General features: G+C 41.7%; 1 protein-coding gene across 3 annotated transcripts in view; it reads right to left on the reverse strand.

Annotated features, from left to right (window-relative positions):
- Nucleotides 1-4,286, reverse strand: part of rhbdf1a (rhomboid 5 homolog 1a (Drosophila)) — a 52,447-nt gene extending 48,161 nt beyond the window's left edge. Inside the window, exon 1 of one of the 3 annotated variants that reach the window (XM_017719004.2) lies at nucleotides 3,853-4,286. The gene's annotated coding sequence lies outside the window, so the exon portion shown is untranslated. Of the gene's footprint in view, nucleotides 1-3,074; nucleotides 3,228-3,852 lie in introns of those variants that run through there. The other 2 variants (XM_017719006.2, XM_017719005.2) reach the window with 2 other exon arrangements.
- Nucleotides 4,287-18,705: the final 14,419 nt, after the last annotated feature.

Raw genomic sequence — 18,705 nt, forward strand, 5'->3', positions numbered from 1 at the left:
AGATGTGTTAACTTATTTCCTCTTAGAAAGTCAACAAAACATGCAGTTTGACCAGGAGCGCATACAATTATATGTTATTAGCACTAGGATGGAGCTTTAGAACGCCTGTCTCATTGAAAGCACCAGCAGAAGTGAAACACCAACACAGCACTCCGATCACCTGTACCCTGCAGAATGCCATATCAGAGATAGTCTGGGCACAATGGCATGCGATCTAACTCCAGTCAGCTGAAACCAGCTAGACACACAGTAGGGCTACTATGAGAGGATGACATGATCCAAGCTTGCACATAAAGGAATCATTTGACCATGGCTGATTCCCACCCAGCTCAGGCATTTTACTATTGACCAGGAAAATTCTTACAGGTCACTGACAGGCATAGTAAGTTGTTTATTGTTGTTAGTGTGATACTGTTGCCAAGTGAAATACACATTAAGAGTCACATATATTGCGAAAGCAAAAAAAATGACTGAAAACTTCCCAAGACAGCACTATTAGACAAAAAAGAGGAACAAGTTATATGGCCTAGCAGACAGCAGAAGATTCCCCTTCTAAAACCTTCCAAATATCCTCATCTATACATGAACTGCAATGGCATTCAATCAATATTCAAACCACCACAAAATTCAAATTTAGGGAAGAGCTCTCTAAAATATGTGTGGCGTTACATTCCAGGGCCATTAAGAGTTTAAAACACTGTTTATCTACCCTTAGAGAACAGTAACCTTTTGTTTCTAAAGCTGTCAAACAAGTTGGCTCACATGTTTTTCCAAAGGTGATAGCACTGAACTGCGTCCTCTTCTCAACTGACTTCCAGGTTGCATTTGATCTCTTTTGCTAGATCCAATGGCTTTGAGCACTGAAGGAATTTCTGTGTTTACTTAGATTATTGTGGTTAACCATCCCACATCTCTCCTATATCAAAAAATACAGCTGTAGACCTTGACATGCCTTTGACAGAAGAGCATAGGACTGAGCAGGAGCAGTCAGGTTAACCGAAATGGTCCTTTGAGGCTTGTGTGGTAGATGCCCCAGAAGGACAGGAGAGGACAACCTGGTAAGCTTAAGCAGCACATGTGGTGCACACATACGGAACTTGTCAAGCTTGAGCCATTGTACCTCTGGAAGAAGATTCAGTGAAGAACGAAGTTACGCAGCAACCACAACCTAGGAAAAGAACGTGGCGATTTTGTAATGAGCAGATAATTACAACAATCTGTTTTTTTGTGTGTCTTGGAGAGAATGCTTGGAGGCGTCACTGTCCCATTAGAGGGAAACAGGAGCTAAAACTAACGCACTCACTTTACGTGCTCTACATGAGAACAAACTGCTGATGTTCACAATAATGAATAAAAGCTGGTGGTTAAAAAAGGTCTGCACTGTGAACTGATGCCCACTGGCTTTTATTGTGTTGACCATCAATATTAAACACATCAACCAAACAGCTCCTTTAATTAAAGCATATCCAGCTTCATCACATGCCATGCCGCATATACATTTATAGCACCCGAAGAACAACAGGTCATATGTGGACTGCACTCACACCATTCAGGTCCAGCGTATGTTCACGGCTACAGTGGAACTGTGTAAAACCAGATCCTAGTAGCCTTTGGGGGCTAATTTTATCCACACAGACTAAAACAATTTTGGTGCCAGAAATACTTAAAGGCTAGGGGGTGGTGACGGGGTAGGGGCTGGGGGGGGGGGGGGACCTCACCAGAAAACAAATCCACATGTAGGCTAACGAAATTGATCCACCTTTGGCCAGACACAGAGACAGATACTGCCCCATGACTCACTGAGGCATGACTACATTACTCTTTCTCCTTCCTGCAACACCCACACACCAGCCAACGCCAGGACAGTCCACCTGCTCGCCTCGATGCCAGCTCCAGACCTCAACTTCTTTTTTGCTCTTCCAGGGAAGCTCCTGGCTCTTTTGAAGAACGGCCTGCTCCACCCAAAACTGCCATAACGGCTATAAAAATCAATGGGGGGCTCGGGGGGGCAGTGAGCAATAGGACGGATTCAGGTCTGCAGACGGCAAAATATTTCAGCCCCGATATTTAAACCTTGAACCAAGAATATCATTAAAAATCACTAAGCTTTAAAACGAGCTGTATTAGACAGAAGCACTGCGTTTAAGATGAGCATCGAAAATTAGGTTCACTCCAACACTTCACTGCCCCACAGGAAGAAATACACAGCTAACAAGATCACATCACACTTACAATGTAAATGTGAGATATTTCAGACTGTGGATGTTACAGAAATGAATGTTTTTTTTTAATTAAAAAAAAAAATTAATCCAATATTTTAAAGATATTGGCCTTATACCCATACCTGGTATTCTATCTCATCTATATATATATATATATATATATATATATATATATATATAGAGATAGACAGATAGATAGATAGATAGATAGATAGATAGATAGATAGACAGACAGATAGATAGACAGATAGATAGACAGATAGATAGATAGACAGATAGACAGATAGATAGATAGATAGATAGACAGATAGATAGATAGACAGATATATAGCATTGTAATAACTATATATTCAGATAGGACAGTGTGTTATATTATAACAGGCCTATGTGAGACACACCACAGGTTTTGAATAACAAAGTCATTCTTAATCCCTAAAAATGATATGCATATGTAAATGATTATGCAAATGATTATGTATACGTCATTCCTTAACTCCTATATAAACTGGAGCCAGTTCAGTAGCTGCCACTAGCCTTCGTTCACTACTAGCCCCGTTAGCATCCACGTTCGCTGAAGCACACTTTGCCCCCCGCAGCTCCACAGAGCTCGGGACTGACCTGCAGGCCCTCTCGGACCTTCTCATCATAACCCCTTTCGCTTAATCAGGGTTATTACATCACCCCGGGTGTTGATCCCCGCGGGTGAGATAACGTTTCGGAGGCTCTGAGGACGCTCGGCCTGCAGCGCTGCCCATCCGCCAACTAAATACAGCACAACTTCACACCAGCCGCCCAAACAGCAGCCTGCTCCCCAATACACTGTAAACACGGCGACTCTGCGTCCGCTCCCACCTTATTTCGCAAAGAAACTAGTTCCACACCCACGAGGACCCCCTGTCAACTGAGGCTGAGGCGTCAGATGAAGATGATGACCACGAGTCAATAAACTGAGGTCCCAGATCACGAGCTCATCCACTGACAGCGTTACTCACGATCACATTTCGGGCGTCTGTGCCAGCATGTAGATGCTGCGCGCTTCTCTGAACGCCTGGGAGGGGGCGGCAAACAGAAAAAATCGCAAGCATACGCGACAGCATGGGTGGCTTAAAATAGCCGGTCGGACCTGCCCACGAGCCGAGAAATGCCCGCTGGTTTGTAATTCGGCTGCCATGCGATCACGACACAGGCGAGCAAACGCGGGCAGCACGTACGGATCGAGTCACCCCGGCCAGCCTCGCTGGGGGGCATTTAATATGGACTGACAGGCGGTAGGACACACAAACTGATTGACAGGTGGGAGACGGTCGCTGTGCAGGGGCTCTTACGGCTCCTCCGGGGTCTTAAACGGTGTAGTCATGACCTATAGGAAGGTAGTCGACACTGCACATCGGCCTCGTCCGTGAGGCGCAGCGGCGTGGCGGGATACCCGCGCGTTAAGTCCGAGCCGCAGCGCCCTTCCCTCACGGAGCCGGTGTAAGCGACGCCGGAGCTCGGCTACTCATTAATCCCACCACCCACACCAGCGCTGCTGAAAACGGCTCTGCCAGTGGTCGTGGTAGCCAGATGTTCATGAACCTGGAACTGAAACGCCGACTGCTGGGTAAACAACACAATTATACACGCAACTCACCCTTACTCGAGTCGACCCCGTCCAGAGGCGGAAAACAGCTAGTTGTTGAGATTCCAGATATTCGAGGATATGCTGTCACTTCATCTTACACGACGAGCACAACACACACACACACACACACACACACACACACACACACACACACACACACACCAGGAAAAAGAAATAAGTGCGAGAAAAACGGATAAACGCTGCTTCCCGGCGGGTCTCAGAAGGAACGTGGTCGAATGGACATGCCAGCGTTAAGGCATCGTCGAAAATCGCTGACTGGGTCCGGTTTTCCCACGCAGTGTCCAGTACATTCCCATGGACGACAGAACAGCTCGGCTAAGTTTTTGCCTGCTGCCGGTAATTCAGTTTCTCGGCCGGGAGCCCCGCCCGTGGCTATGAAAGTATCGCCGTGTCGAGCGGCGTTATGACTTTTTCCCACCCGTATTCCATAAGGCCCCGCCCCCCTGCGCACGGACTGGCTGGTATCGCCCGACTTCTGCGCTTGGATTGGCTAACAGTCTACACTACGGGCGGGGTTTGTTGAAACACCGGTGTGAAAAAAACATAACAACACCCGTCGACTGTGGACTCCGAGGAGAGCAGCACCCAATCCGCGCTCAGTGGGAGGAGCCTGGCTACAGCTCGCAGTGAGCAGCACACGGGCGTGACTAAGCAAGGTCTGAAGTTTGAATAGTTAAAGAGATAGAGCAACTTTCGTGGACGTCCAGCGTCTTGACGTGTGGAGTGTTTTAGTCAATTTTAAGGTTTCTTTCTGATATAATTGGACATACTGTTATAGTTACAGGATAGTCCACTTTACCGAGTAATACAGAGTCAGCCCAGTGCTTCTGGGTGGGTGGGTAGGTAGAACTTTATTAGAGGGAGTGCTTCAGTAGCAAGACATATAATTGCACATAAACTTACATGTACTATGCAGAAAAGGAAAACAAAATAAAAATAAATCTAGACATAAGTTAAAATACAAGAGAAATAAGATAAAAGTATATCTATTTACATATTTACAGATTTGTGGTATTTACTAGACAGCATTAACTCTGAGTTGCATCAATATTGTAGTGTAAAGTAAAGTGCACAGTGAAAGTGCCATTAGAGTAATAGTTGTGATATATTGCACAGTGTGTATTGATCAGAGAGGAGATAGTGATGTGGTTCAGCACAGTTCAGACAGCAGGAGATCAGTACTGTCTCTGCAGTAAGGAGAATTGTTGTAGAGCCTTATAGCAGGGGATAAGAAAGATCTCACACGGCGCTCTTTAACCCAGCACAGCTGCAACAGGCGGCCACTGAATGTCCTCTGTTTATCCAGTGTAGCATGCAGAGGGTGTGAGGTGTTGTCCATGATGGTTAACAGCTTGAAAGATGGCAGGTAGGTATAGGTAGAATGCCCTTGAGACTCAAGGAACTGGCAGAGGCCTTCTCCTTAAACTGTAAAAACATCAGTCTCTAAGATTAGTAGTTTTAAACTTTATAATCATAGTACTATGCAGGGTAATGTGCTGTACCATGTACTACTACTAATACCCCCCAGCCACACACCAGAAAAATCACAAAAAACTTAAGGATTTCTGTCAAATGGAGTTGGCAGCTCTGTAAAATACTCTCTAGAACTGCGGTGGAAATGTAATACATTCAGAATCTCTCAGCATAGAAACTAACAAACACTGTTTCTCTTGTTGGTGAGAAAACATAATTAAAAAAAAAATATCTGTCTCACACACACACACACACACACACACACACACACCCCTTCTAAGTCACTTCTCCTTCTGGGTCACGGGGGGTGCTGGAGCCTATCCCAGCGGTCAGCAGGCTGGGAGATCAAACCCAGGCCATACTTGCTGTAAGGCGACAGCGGCGTTACCCACCAAGCCACCCCTAATATAACACACACACACACACACACACTGTCTGAGCCGCTTCTCCCTCAGGGTCGCGGGGGGTGCTGGAGCCTATCCCAGCGGTCATCGGGCAGAAGGCAGGATAAACCCTTTCATTCAGTGGGAACTTGCACCCAAGTTTTTCACTCACCTGTACTCCTGTACTCTTGTGATGTGACAATAAATCTGATTTGATTTGATTTGATTTGAAACCCTGGACAGGTCGTAATATAAAAACACCTAATATATAAAAATAATTAGTAAGTGTGAGTATGAAATTGTACATAAAGTACTTTATTCATGATTATGCTCATGCATAAATAAAAGTGGAACTGCGTTGTCAGTGCAACTTCACTCCTTGTGTGGAAAAGGTTCCTGTGATAAGCTATAGATAAGAGCACATGACAAAGGTAAGACCTGCTTTCAGATGAGTTCTCATTTAGGAGAGCTGCGGCATGCAATATGTTTTGCAGCCTGTACTGTTTTGTGTCTAGTCTGACCTGTGTTTGGAACTTCCATTTCCCAAAATGAGTAGACTGATTCCAAATGTGCAATGCCAAGTCCCACTGAAAGTGTGTTCATGTAATCAAATAAAGGAAAGAAGGCTCCCCACTGTGGTCAGTGGTCCAGAAGCTTCAGAGAAGATGCCTACAAAAACCTAATGTCTTGAATAAGAGGAGCATTGGTCTGCTTGTCCTTTTCTCACTCTTTCCATAGTATTAACCTTTGTGAAAGGAAACTTGGGTTCATGTTTCCATGGTTCCATTTCAAAATATGCAGATCATGTGAAGTGATAGATATCCTTCTGAACTCCATAAATACATTCCAATGTCCTTGGAACACCAGGAGCACATACTAATGAAGGAATTAAATTGAAAGTTAAGTAATGTGAGAGAGGTATCACCGAAAAGATGGATACTATTATCTCTACTTTCTCTGTCTCTCTTTCCATGCTGACTTATAATTGGCTTTGTAAGTGCAATCACAGAACACATCCTTTCAAACTCCACTGACAAGAAGGAGAGTCTTATCTAGTCTTGCTATGCTGGATCTAAAATATATTGGCTCATAATAACAGAACAGTGTGTGATAAAAGAGCAATCATAAGAGTCTGAGGCACAATATTAAGTGTATTTGATAAGATCTGAGCTGAGGTGCAACCTCTCTCATGCTTGGGAGAGTGATCCACTCCTGTGATGTCCAGCTGCTTCTCTCCTGGGGTAATGAGAAGAAGGAGGCAGAGAGGTTATTACTTCAGCAGGTTTGTTCAATTGTGATGTTCAGACCTAAAAGATAGAGACCGCATTGCAATGCCAGACATTCCATTTTTCTCATTACATTGTTGAAATTCCTTTCATATCTGCTTCAACGGACTTTCCAGAGTGCCTGACAGGTTTGCATGTTCTTCAAGCCTCAGGGGCGTTTTGCCTGCTCATGGTCAAGGACCAGGCCTTTCTCTACACTACAGTGGCTGCACTATGAGATGGCTTCTCTTTTTGCATTCTGCCTTTATTACTAAATGTCTTCCAACCAAAATCTACTGTGACCAATGTAATCAAGGTAATTCTATCTTAATGTTTTTGTTTACAACATTCTACAAGCCAATAGTTATAAAATATTATGAACGGTTGCTTATACAACCTTTTGACTGGATTAAAATGGGAACAATATGTCTAGATTTTAGAGAAATATTCCTATTCTATGGAAAAATACAGCCTCTTCAGCATGTAGCGTGTTTTCAGTGCAACTTCATATCCTTTGAGAGACCTTGAAGTGGAAGATTTTGGTGGTTGAAGGGTTCAGGATTAGAGAGGTGATGACAGGGGCAGGATCCGGGTAGACCTAGCAGGATATTACAGCTTGGCACACGGTTCCTCTCTCTGAAGACCTTGAGTGAGAAAGAGACTATAACCTAGGCCAGACTGTGTCGGGCATCAGCAAGGCCCCCTCATAGGTCTGAAACCCCACTGTGGAATCTACAACAGAATTTGCTGAAGAGTTGCTGAAAGACAAGACAAGTTACTCATTTAATGCAACAAACAGGTTAAAGCGATGTGGTTTTGGCACAGCATGGACAAATACTGCATATCCAGCTTTTCTTGTCCTGCCAGTAGGTGATACGTTATGGGCTTGTTATAGAAATGGAAGTAGCTGTGGCATCTAGGACTGGTTGTGTGAAGAAAAATCCGGATCTGGAAGTCGGTTGCAGATTTACATTTGCTGAGATGTTTGTGTAACCCGGTTGCAGTATCTCACATAAAGATCGTAAAGATCATTAGCTTGGGGTTCACTCCACACAAGTTTGTGTATGTCTCATGTTCAAACACCTCATCTTGATCTGTACAGTAAAAAAGTTATTTATAGAATCTCAGGATGCTTGTAGGTCCTGCACACACACACATACATATACATACATATATATATATATACATATATATACATATATATATATATATATATATATATATATATATATATATATATATATATATATATATATATATATATATATACATACACTGCTCAAAAAAAATAAAGGGAACACTTAAACAACACAATAAAACTCCAAGTAAATCAAACTTCTGTGAAATCAAACTGTCCACTTAGGAAGCAACACTGATTGACAATCAATTTCACAGCTGTTGTGCAAATGGAATAGACAACAGGTGGAAATTATTGGCAATTAGCAAGACACACTCAATAAAGGAGTGGTTCTGTAGGTGGGGACCACAGACCACTTCTCAGTACCTTTCTGCTTTCTGGCTGATGTTTTGGTCACTTTTGAATGTTGGTGGTGCTTTCACCAGGAGACGGACTCTACAACCCACACAAGTGGCTCAGGTAGTGCAGCTTATCCAGGATGGCACATCAATGCGAGCTGTGGCAAGAAGGTTTGCTGTGTCTGTCAGTGTAGTGTCCAGAGGCTGGAGGCGCTACCAGGAGACGTGGAGGAGGCCGTAGGAGGGCAACAACCCAGCAGCAGGACCGCTACCTCCGCCTTTGTGCAAGGAGGAACAGGAGGAGCACTGCCAGAGCCCTGCAGAATGACCTCCAGCAGGCCACAAATGTGCATGTGCACAAACGGTTAGAAACCGACTCCATGAGGATGGTATGAGGGCCCGACGTCCACAGATGGGGGTTGTGCTCACAGCCCAACACCGTGCAGGACGCTTGGCATTTGCCAGAGAACACCAGGATTGGCAAATTCTCCACTGGCGCCCTGTGCTCTTCACAGATGAAAGCAGGTTCACACTGAGCACATGTGACAGACGTGACAGAGTCTGGAGACGCCATGGAGAACGATCTGCTGCCTGCAACATCCTTCAGCATGACCGGTTTGGCAGTGGGTCAGTAATGGTGTGGGGTGGCATTTCTTTGGAGGGCCGCACAGCCCTCCATGTGCTCGCCAGAGGTAGCCTGACTGCCATTAGGTACCGAGATGAGATCCTCAGACCCCTTGTGAGATCCTCAGACCCCTTGTGATCCCCTGGAGTGTGTCAGCAGTTCCTGCAAGATGAAGGCATTGAAGCTATGGACTGGCCCACCCGTTCCCCAGACCTGAATCCGATTGAGCACATCTGGGACATCATGTCTCGCTCCATCCACCAACGCCACATTGCACCACAGACTTTCCAGGACTTGGCGGACTCATCAGGAGCATGCCCAGGCATTGTAGGGAGGTCATACAGGCACGTGGGGGCCACACACAATACTGAGCCTCATTTTGACTTGTTTTAAGGACATTACATCAAAGTTGGATCAGCCTGTCGTGTGTTTTTCCACTTTAATTTTGTGTGTGACTCCAAATCCAGGCCTCCATTGGTTAACAATTTTTGTGTGATTCTGTTGTCGGCACATTCAACTTTGTACAGAACAAAGTATTCAATGAGAATATTTCATTCATTCAGATCTAGGATGTGTTGTTTGAGTGTTCCCTTTATTTTTTTCTTAGCAGTGTATATCGCTGCTGTCGGAAGAAAACCTTCTATCTCCATTTTTTGTCGTTTTTTAGTTTTGACACGATTTGAGTGTGCCTGTTGCCCTTTAGATTATATGTAAATTTCATGAAGAATAGAACAAAAGAAACAGCCCAAAATGACTTGGAAAAATGTCTGGTTTCATTGACTTACATTAAAAATAAAGTAGCTTTATTCCTTCTCCTGTAAAGTTACCATTTTGGAGATGGTACATATATAGAGGGGAACCCTCAGAGAAGGAAAATTATCCTATCAGGATTTTTGGTCTGTGTTACGTAGGTAGATACAGCCAGGCTAGCTGTCTCATTTGTTGATCATTTGCTGTCTCATCAGCTGAACTGAAGGCCTAACATGTCAGATTACCAACCAACATCATTAGGAATTAAAAAAGAAATCAACCAATCATATTTTGATTTCCAATGTGTGGGAGCAATTTTCTAAGAAAAACATCACTCTAGGCCTGGAAGTCACTGATACGAAAAAAAAAAAAATTAAAAACCAAACAAAAAATGGTACAAGTGGTAGCCTGATCAATGCATTTCAGTCATATGTCTGAAAAACTGCTGCTAGGAAAAATATATGTTAATATGTACCTCAAACTTTAAACAAAACATAAAATGTCTTTCAGTTTCTTAAAGTTTCAAATATGCACATTTAACCTAGAAGTGCCACAAATTATCATGTGAAGAACTGCTGGCTTAATGCTAACATCCTTTTTTAATCCCATAGTGGTGCGGCTTGTTAGCAGTTTGTTTTTTCCCCTTGGTTTTAATCCAATTTTAACATTTACAGCTCAACCTAAAAGTGTAGCTCCCCTAGTCATGGTTCGCCATGGGCTCTACAGAACTATTTAAAGGAGTTCTTTAATCTTTAAAGAATCATATACAACATGTTTTTCTGTGCATAGAAGAACCACTTGACCATACCAAGAATGATTTATGCTTTCAGGTGATTCTTTGAATGGTGACGGTTCTATATATTATCTTCTCCTTTACTAAAAAACCCTTGAGGAAACACTTTTTAAAGATGACAGCCTGAACTGTAACATTCAGACAAACCCAAAGACAAGGGTTGTTGCACTGTCAACTTAGAGGCCCCTGGGGAGCTCCTGATTGCTATACCATGGTCCAGGAATAATGAATGGATTCTGAAGTGGTCCCCTGGGCCAGAAAAGAGATGGGAGGCTGGGGTACAAGTTTTAACCAAGCTTCAGGGGCAAAAGCTGGGAGAGCATTCAAGTTCCTCTGAAACCCCGTCAGTCAGACAGAGATAAAAGACTTTGAACACCAGACTCGTGTTCAGCAAAGGAACAGAGACTGCTGGCCCATAAAGGGCTTTCCTGCTGCTAACTGTGCAGAAAAGTGGTGGAGCTACTGACAGTTCTAAGCCAGGCCATCCATTGGCCATCTGTGGTTAATGGCGAGTCCCGACGGAGGGCAAGGAGAAGAACAAATCATGGCAGCTCAGTGTTCTTTAAATATTCTCACTGGGTTGAGAACTCTTGTTTTGCAGACACTTGTAGACAAATATAGACAAAATGATGAGCATCTCCAGGAGATGTTTAATGAATCAGCCATTGAAATCAACACATTCCATAATTCACTGTCAATGTAAAAATTTAATTACGATCTTTCATAATGAAAATTTCACAGTAATAATCGGTCGGTAGTACGATAATGTTTTTGTTATTGTGATAAATTATTTCCTCAGAATATCAAGGGTAAAAGACTTATCAAAAGAAAGACATGTTAAGAACTTAACGTGTTACGAAGTTAAAGGACTTGTTCAGAGAAAATTCTTAACCCAATTGTAATCGATTGGCCAAGACATGTTCAGTATCATAATTTTGCTTCTCTGGTTTAAAACTGGGCTAAGAAGTCAGTAGTCACTCAAAACCAAGGTGTTGTCTAGAGTGGCTGCCCCCAGAGTTAGGCTGCACATCATTATTAGATCCCAGTAAGTCACTGTCCGAAACCTGGTCTGAGAGGCCTTAATTAAGACCTGGAAGCAGTTTGAGAGAAGCTTTATGGATGTATTTATGATTTTGGGTGACTATTAATCTCTTGAGTTTGTTAGCAATGTTAGCCTCCCAGCACCAGTTTTAAATAAAGAAGCTTACTTTGGTCACTAAACATGTCTTGGCTGATTGACTACATTTGGATAAATGGAAAATTATTTAAATGAGATTAACTCTAACCCACAATATGAAATCCTGCAAACAACAACCCCCAGAGCATATGTACTCATAGCTTTGCATCTCTTCAAATATGACACGTCTGTTATGCTGGTGTTTTTTTATTTAGAGAAATGAAATATGATTGTGAAAATGTTTATATATTTTTTCCATCAAGCTGTAACACACTTTAACTGTCCGCACATGTGAGTACATTAAAAACTAGGATTAAAGGGAATCATTACTATGGCATGTTCAATAAGTTTCTCTGTGCAACAGCACGATTTTTCACCTGTCTTCACGGAACCCACAAGCTCATGTCTCTACGCTAAAGCTACTGGTCCACATCAGCCCACTAGTTGTATGCCACTGCTTTCCCACAAGCCACAGATATGCCACCATGTCATTAAAGTAATTCTGTCCTACTCTAACCAGGATCAGAACTGACGGTTTGTATTGCTTACTTACTGTATGAAATCAGCAAACCCTTCACAAACAGCCATTGTATAAAGTAATGGCTGAGCTCATCCACTTTAAGCTCATACATATTGCACTGCCATTTCATTGCACAAGATTCTGATGGTTAGACTGGTGGAAAACAGTGCAAATAACTCCTGTCACAGACACAAAGACACATCATAAATTAGGAAGAAAATGCTAAGTGTCTGCTGGTCGTCAGGTCGACATGGAGAAGTGCAAATAGTGGGTTAAAGATTAAGGCAAGAGTTACGTCTCTGTTGAGCCCCTAAAACTCACTCTCAATGATGAAATACAGCCTGAGTTGCTGATTTAAAGAACAAGATTCTTCATTTTAAAATATATCCACTGATCCGTATGTGTTCACATTTTTTAAAGGGGAATTTGACCAGTTTTTTTTTTTAATTCCAGGTTCATTCAGTCACTGAGACGTAAATACAGCCATTCGGAGAGGTTTGATATGAAATAGTGCGTTGTAGGGAAACTCACAGACTCGGTTTTCTCTACGGTGGAGGTGATAGGAACCAGGTGTTGCAATGTCTACAGAAGACTATAATCATTTTATCTGCTATACCAAATGACTATTGCACTTACACACGTCTTCTGACTGAGTTTTTATAAATAATTGGTAGTGGTAAAATAGTCCATAATTTAAAAAATTAAGTTTTCTTCGGGCGCTATTTTGTATAAGAATGCCCTGTATGTATCCACCATGAATGTATTTGTAAAGCATTGAAATGTTTTAGGATAAAAACTTAACTAACTCAGGCTTCAGGGATTATTATGTGTTCATAACCATTTTGTGTTCCCATGAGGTGGCTTTAACCTCAGACCTCTGGTTCCTATCACCACCACTGTGACCAATTCTGACTGGGCAAGTTTCTCTAGAATGAAGGAGCATATCACATCAGATTACTATGAATGATTTTTGTTTACATCTCAATGATTTAAAGCTGCTCTATAAGTGTTGAGGATTCGGAACCTCTCTATGCAGCATGAGGACAAACATTTGGTGAATCTGATGATCTGGCTTGTTGAAAGAGCATTCAAAGAGAACTCAGTCAAAACATGCTGAAGGATGTTTCTTCAGAGGATGTAGGTGAATGATCTACTGTTGTCATCATATCTTCATCAGTATAACTCCGATTTTGCATTTTAGATCTAAACTTTGAGCCGGTCCATCTTCACGAGTCTGTGCCTGACATTTATACGTAAAGGCATATAACATGGTCCGAAAAACTCCCGTGAAATTTGTCCCATCATCCTTCACTTTTAAATGGCTGTATCTGTATATGTTTGCAGCAATGCATGTACATCATATTTCGTTTTTAATGCTACTTCTTTCCATTTTAACAAAAAAAAAATATTATAAATCTTTGCAAAGTTGAAAGAATTATCTTTTAAAAGAGCACATGCCGGGTCTAATCATTTCTAAATCACAGGCCCAAAAGTCAGCTCTTGTATCAAATTCAACAAAGTGAAATCAACATGGCAGTGTTTTCTGGTACAACAGCCATGAAAGAACATCGAACTAAATTGTCTCTCAAGCCCATTGTCTCTCAAGGTGATATTTCACCAACAGCAGAAGATTCTGGAAGTGAATTTGATGTATTCCTACATATGGCCTGTTTAACAACAGCTGTCTGCATGCACAGAATCAGGCTCTTATGGGAGAACGAGAAGATCCATTATAGTCAGACAGAGAGAGGCCTCATTGTTTCCCCTGGCAAACTAATCAATACATTCCATAAATGTACTATTCTTCATGCATGTCACGATGCTGGAGGCATGTTACGAAACCTCATCAGGAGGAAGCAAACTTGTAGCTGCTGTTATTGTGTTCCTTGCCTTTTTAGCCAGCTGTTTCTGCTCAGTCTCAGTACTGATGCCGTTGGGGGTATGCACTTCAATGCCCTCTCCCTGGAGAAGCCGCGGTAATCCTGCCTCTCTCTACCCCCCTTCAGAACTACCCGCACACTCGTACCACACCTGACAGCAGCCACACGGCAAAGCCAGAGTGTCCTTAAAAATTAATGAGCTTTTAATTAGAGATGGATTTAATCAGAAAGACACAGCAGATGGGGAGGGGGGACCTGGCAGTGAGAGACCTCCCCAAACAGCTTGACAAACTTTCACTAGATGTACAGGGTTGGTCAGGTATGTTTCAGCTGGAAAGAGTGTACGGGTGTTTTCACATATAGCTCTTTTTAAATTAACCGAGTTCTGTTAAAGTGAACCTGCAAGAGAACCAACTGCAAAAGACCTCAGTTCTTCTTGTGTTCACAGTGTAAATTAACTACAAAGATAACTCAGTTTTCTTTCTGGTGCTTTTTGGAACTGATGAGGTCTCAGACCAGTTATTGTTCAGACCACAACTAATTTTCAGGTGGTGAGAGGAGCCACTAGACACGCCTGCTGCTCTCCTATTGGCCAAACTGAGTACTGGAAATCCCTGCTTAAGTAAAAGTACTGTTACAGTAGTGATAATTTATTTGAACTTGAGTATGACTAAAGGAAACTACTCAAGGTAGAGTAAATAAGCAGTTTATTCATGGTTTAATCTGTATTTAAAGGTCACATTAAGTCTGTATTTAAAAAAGCATTAAAAGTCAAAATTACGAGCAGATTTCTCAATTTTTACAGTCCTACTGCCCACTAGGTCCCATTAGCTCTACCTCTACAGACAGTAAGCATTACATTCACAGCCTTCAAACTGTATGAACTCACTAAAAAATGTTTTTATCATTAAAATCATTAGCAACAACATCTTTATTGATCTGTATTCCTCTGGTAATCACACCAATAACCTCATACACAATTAGTTTTACTTTTTTAACAGTTAAAGACAAAGACAGAGAAAGAGAGAGAAAGAGAGAGAGAGAGAGAGAGAGAGAGAGAGAGAGAGAGAGAGAGAGAGAGAGAGAGCAGAGCCAAAGCAAAAGTCCCTAATGCCATAGTATTATCTGGAAGGTGAGATGGAGGAGTAAATGTATTTTTAAGTAAGTGAAAGTCCAGACACAGTAATGTTACAGTTTTTTCTAAAGTCTGCTGGGTTTTAAACTCTGAGTGATGCTCTGGTGTCTGTAGTCTTTATTCATGTGACCTGATCTCTTGTTTAATCTGTGCAGCATGCTGGCAACAAAAGAACTTCAAACTCCACTGCAGTCTGTGCAGATTAACATTACTGTTTAGGCCAATAAGAAAAAAAAAAGAAAGAAAGAACATGAAAAACAAATCTAGGTGCAAAGGAATCACTGTCCAAAGGTTATAGAGAACCTATATTAGACAATAATTTCTGTATCACAGCCTCATACTGCTGCTTACCTCCAAAACTGTGACAAAACTGCATTTTATATGAGTAAACTGTGCTGCCTGACACCTGTGTTAACTGAAGTAGCTAGCTAACATACACTCTCAATAAAATATGTGAATATATCAATAAATAGCATAAATAATAATAAATAATAAATAATTCTAAAATAGCAAAGTATGATAAACAAGCACCTATGATTAGCCAGCTAGGCAGATGCTCCCTTAGGCTGAAGTTGAGTTTGAGGCTGAAAGCGGAGAAGCAGCTGATAATAACGCTGTTTTCTTTAGTTAAATTGAAAATGAATGAAGATTGGGATAAAGTATGTTTCTGGTGTGTCCTACTAAAGTCATCCTCTTTCTGTCTCCACTCAACCCAACGTTTCTGTACAGCTCTTTCTTCTAACTGGCTAACGAGCAGAAGTTCTCATTATTTATTTTTACTATTAAAAATGAAAGTAGCAAAGTAAAAGTATTTGATTAAAAATGAACACAAGTAAAAGTATCGTGATTTGATTTTCCTGCAAAAAGTACCGTTAGAGGGAAAAACAAGTACAGTCATGAGAGTAGATATCATTTGCTACTTTCCACCTCTGCCTAAAGCTCTAGCTTATCACACGCTCCTATGTTTGGTGTGTGCTTGCAGATTCAGACTGTGAAGACGAGAACAGAATCTACAGCTTATTTGGAGGAATCTGACCCCGAAACCACAAACATTGAATGCTCACCTCATCGGCGTGGAGACCAGTCACTACTAACTGAACAGAAAAGCCACTTTTAGCAAAAATCCACTTTTAGCAAAGGAAAAAACAGTCTCAAAGAAATCTCAGCTGCCACCAGCAGAGCAAAATCACACCGTTCCAATGCCCAATTAAAATACCAGAGTCACTCGACCACAAAAGTAAGGCAGAAAAAAAGTGTATTCTAAGCCAGCTGTGCTGTGTTCAAAGACAACAGACATACTGCACTGAGTATGGTGTCACACTGAGAAAGAGAGAGAATAAAACAGTAAAAGACGCAGCGAATGCTCTGATTAGTAGTGATAGGATCCTCCTGTCAGCTGACAGAGCTATCAGGCTATATATAGCAGAGGTTCACCGAGGCAAGAGCATGAAAACACTCCCGCGGTCTTTATGATCTGACCTCATAATTCATTGCAGAATTAGTGAAGATGTACTCAGCCACAAGCCAAATCAGCCTTGCCCATAACTTCATCATTTAAACAGGCCCATTAGCTGCCATCAAACAGGTGTGCCCATGGGGAGATACTGCATGGACAGTACACCAAGCTTATGTATTTCGTGGTGTCAGTGCTGTACTCACAGTCCCAGTGAACACAAGGGAAAATGTTATAAATGCTTGTATGATACTAAAATGTACTGTTATATTAAAACTCCAAGAATGTAAATATAATAAATTATAATATATTAAATAAATATACAATATATTAATCAATATAATATATGAATGGCAATATATTAATAAATGAATTATTATCTATTAATTATAATGATTTAATTCCTAAATCTTACTTAGAACTGTGTGGGTGTGGTCCTAATATTCTAATGAGCACACATGACCTACATCTCTCAGTCCAACGCTCTAAATGATGTCTTAAAGAACATTTAGTTCCCTGTAGAACCAGGGAATGCTACCCAGCTGAATGAGCAAATGGATGAACCAATGAAAGGACAGATATAAACGGACAGATGAACAAATAGTCGGACAAATATGAAAGTCTGACAGCTCAGTTATACTTGCTAGGTTAGTTTTCGCCGACTCCAACAAAAGAAAGAGACCATAGAGAACTACGGACCATAGGGACCATAGTTTTATCAAAGATGTGTGGGCAGGACAAGACATCAGCCTTGTGATTGGTGAGGGTAACAATGCTTACCTAGGAGCTACCCAAGATTAGGACCACCCAGTTCGCATCAAAAGAGGAGAATTTGGGCAAAATACATGAGCCAGTTGTTGGTCACTGTAGAGTTATTCGTCATATGTTCTTTGAACATGTATGTTTTGTGCTCACAAGAGAAATATTAACCTACTTATAAAGACAACTTGCATTTAGATTCTCTGGGGCTTTTATGCAGTTTTATGTCCAGACAAACATTCACCACTATTAAAAATCCACTCTTAAAAATAATGGTTCTTGACTTGCAGAACTATGGTTCTTTAAAGCAGTGATTCTCAAACCAACAGACAGTCCCCAATTTCACTCTATCCCTATGCATTGCGAGTTGGATCATGAGTGGCACCAAGACCAGTTTGAGATCCAATGCTTTAAAGAACCACCCATTGAAAGCTTCTTTTGGGTTCAGTGGTTCTCAAACCGGTTCCCAGACGCTCCATATTTTTTCTCTATCCAAAGGAATTGGGAGATTTTGCAAAAATGTGGACTGCCTGGGGGGTTCTTGGGAAAGGGTTTGAGAACCTCTGCTTTAGGGAATACAAAAGTTACTACTCCAAAGAACCCTTTCTGGCAACTTTAATTTTAAGAATGTATCTGCTTTAATTTCACCCATATTAGCATTGAGGACATTTGGAAATTGTGTTCTTTGAATTCTGCAGGCCAGCTGTGGGACAAAGCCTGCAGGCTCCAGAGAGCTAAACAAAGCAGGCATGTGGAAAATATAATTTAGGTCATGCATGATTCAGGACTTGGGCGAACTATTCCTCCTTTCTTCCCTTTCCCCCTGTGCTGTACAGTGCTATGCAGGTGCTGCACGGTAAGATGAGAAGATGGCCATCTGTCTGTCTAAATGATTTAGTGAGTAAATGATGATATATCACACCATGAAAAAGTTGTCTAAAGAGATCTGGACGGCAGACACCTGTCTTGACTTTAACCCCCACCTTCCCCATTCTTTTCCGAAAGCCATTGGTCATAAATACTTCAGAAGAGTCTTTTATTTCTGGGGAAAAACACACAACTTTAAAGATTCATCTTCTGCCAAACAACTCAATCTTTCCATCAACAACAGGAACAAATCAGACACAGCAAAGGATAGAATAAAATATGTAT

This window comes from Pygocentrus nattereri, chromosome 27 (genome assembly GCF_015220715.1).
Source record: "Pygocentrus nattereri isolate fPygNat1 chromosome 27, fPygNat1.pri, whole genome shotgun sequence".
Lineage (NCBI taxonomy): Eukaryota > Metazoa > Chordata > Actinopteri > Characiformes > Serrasalmidae > Pygocentrus > Pygocentrus nattereri.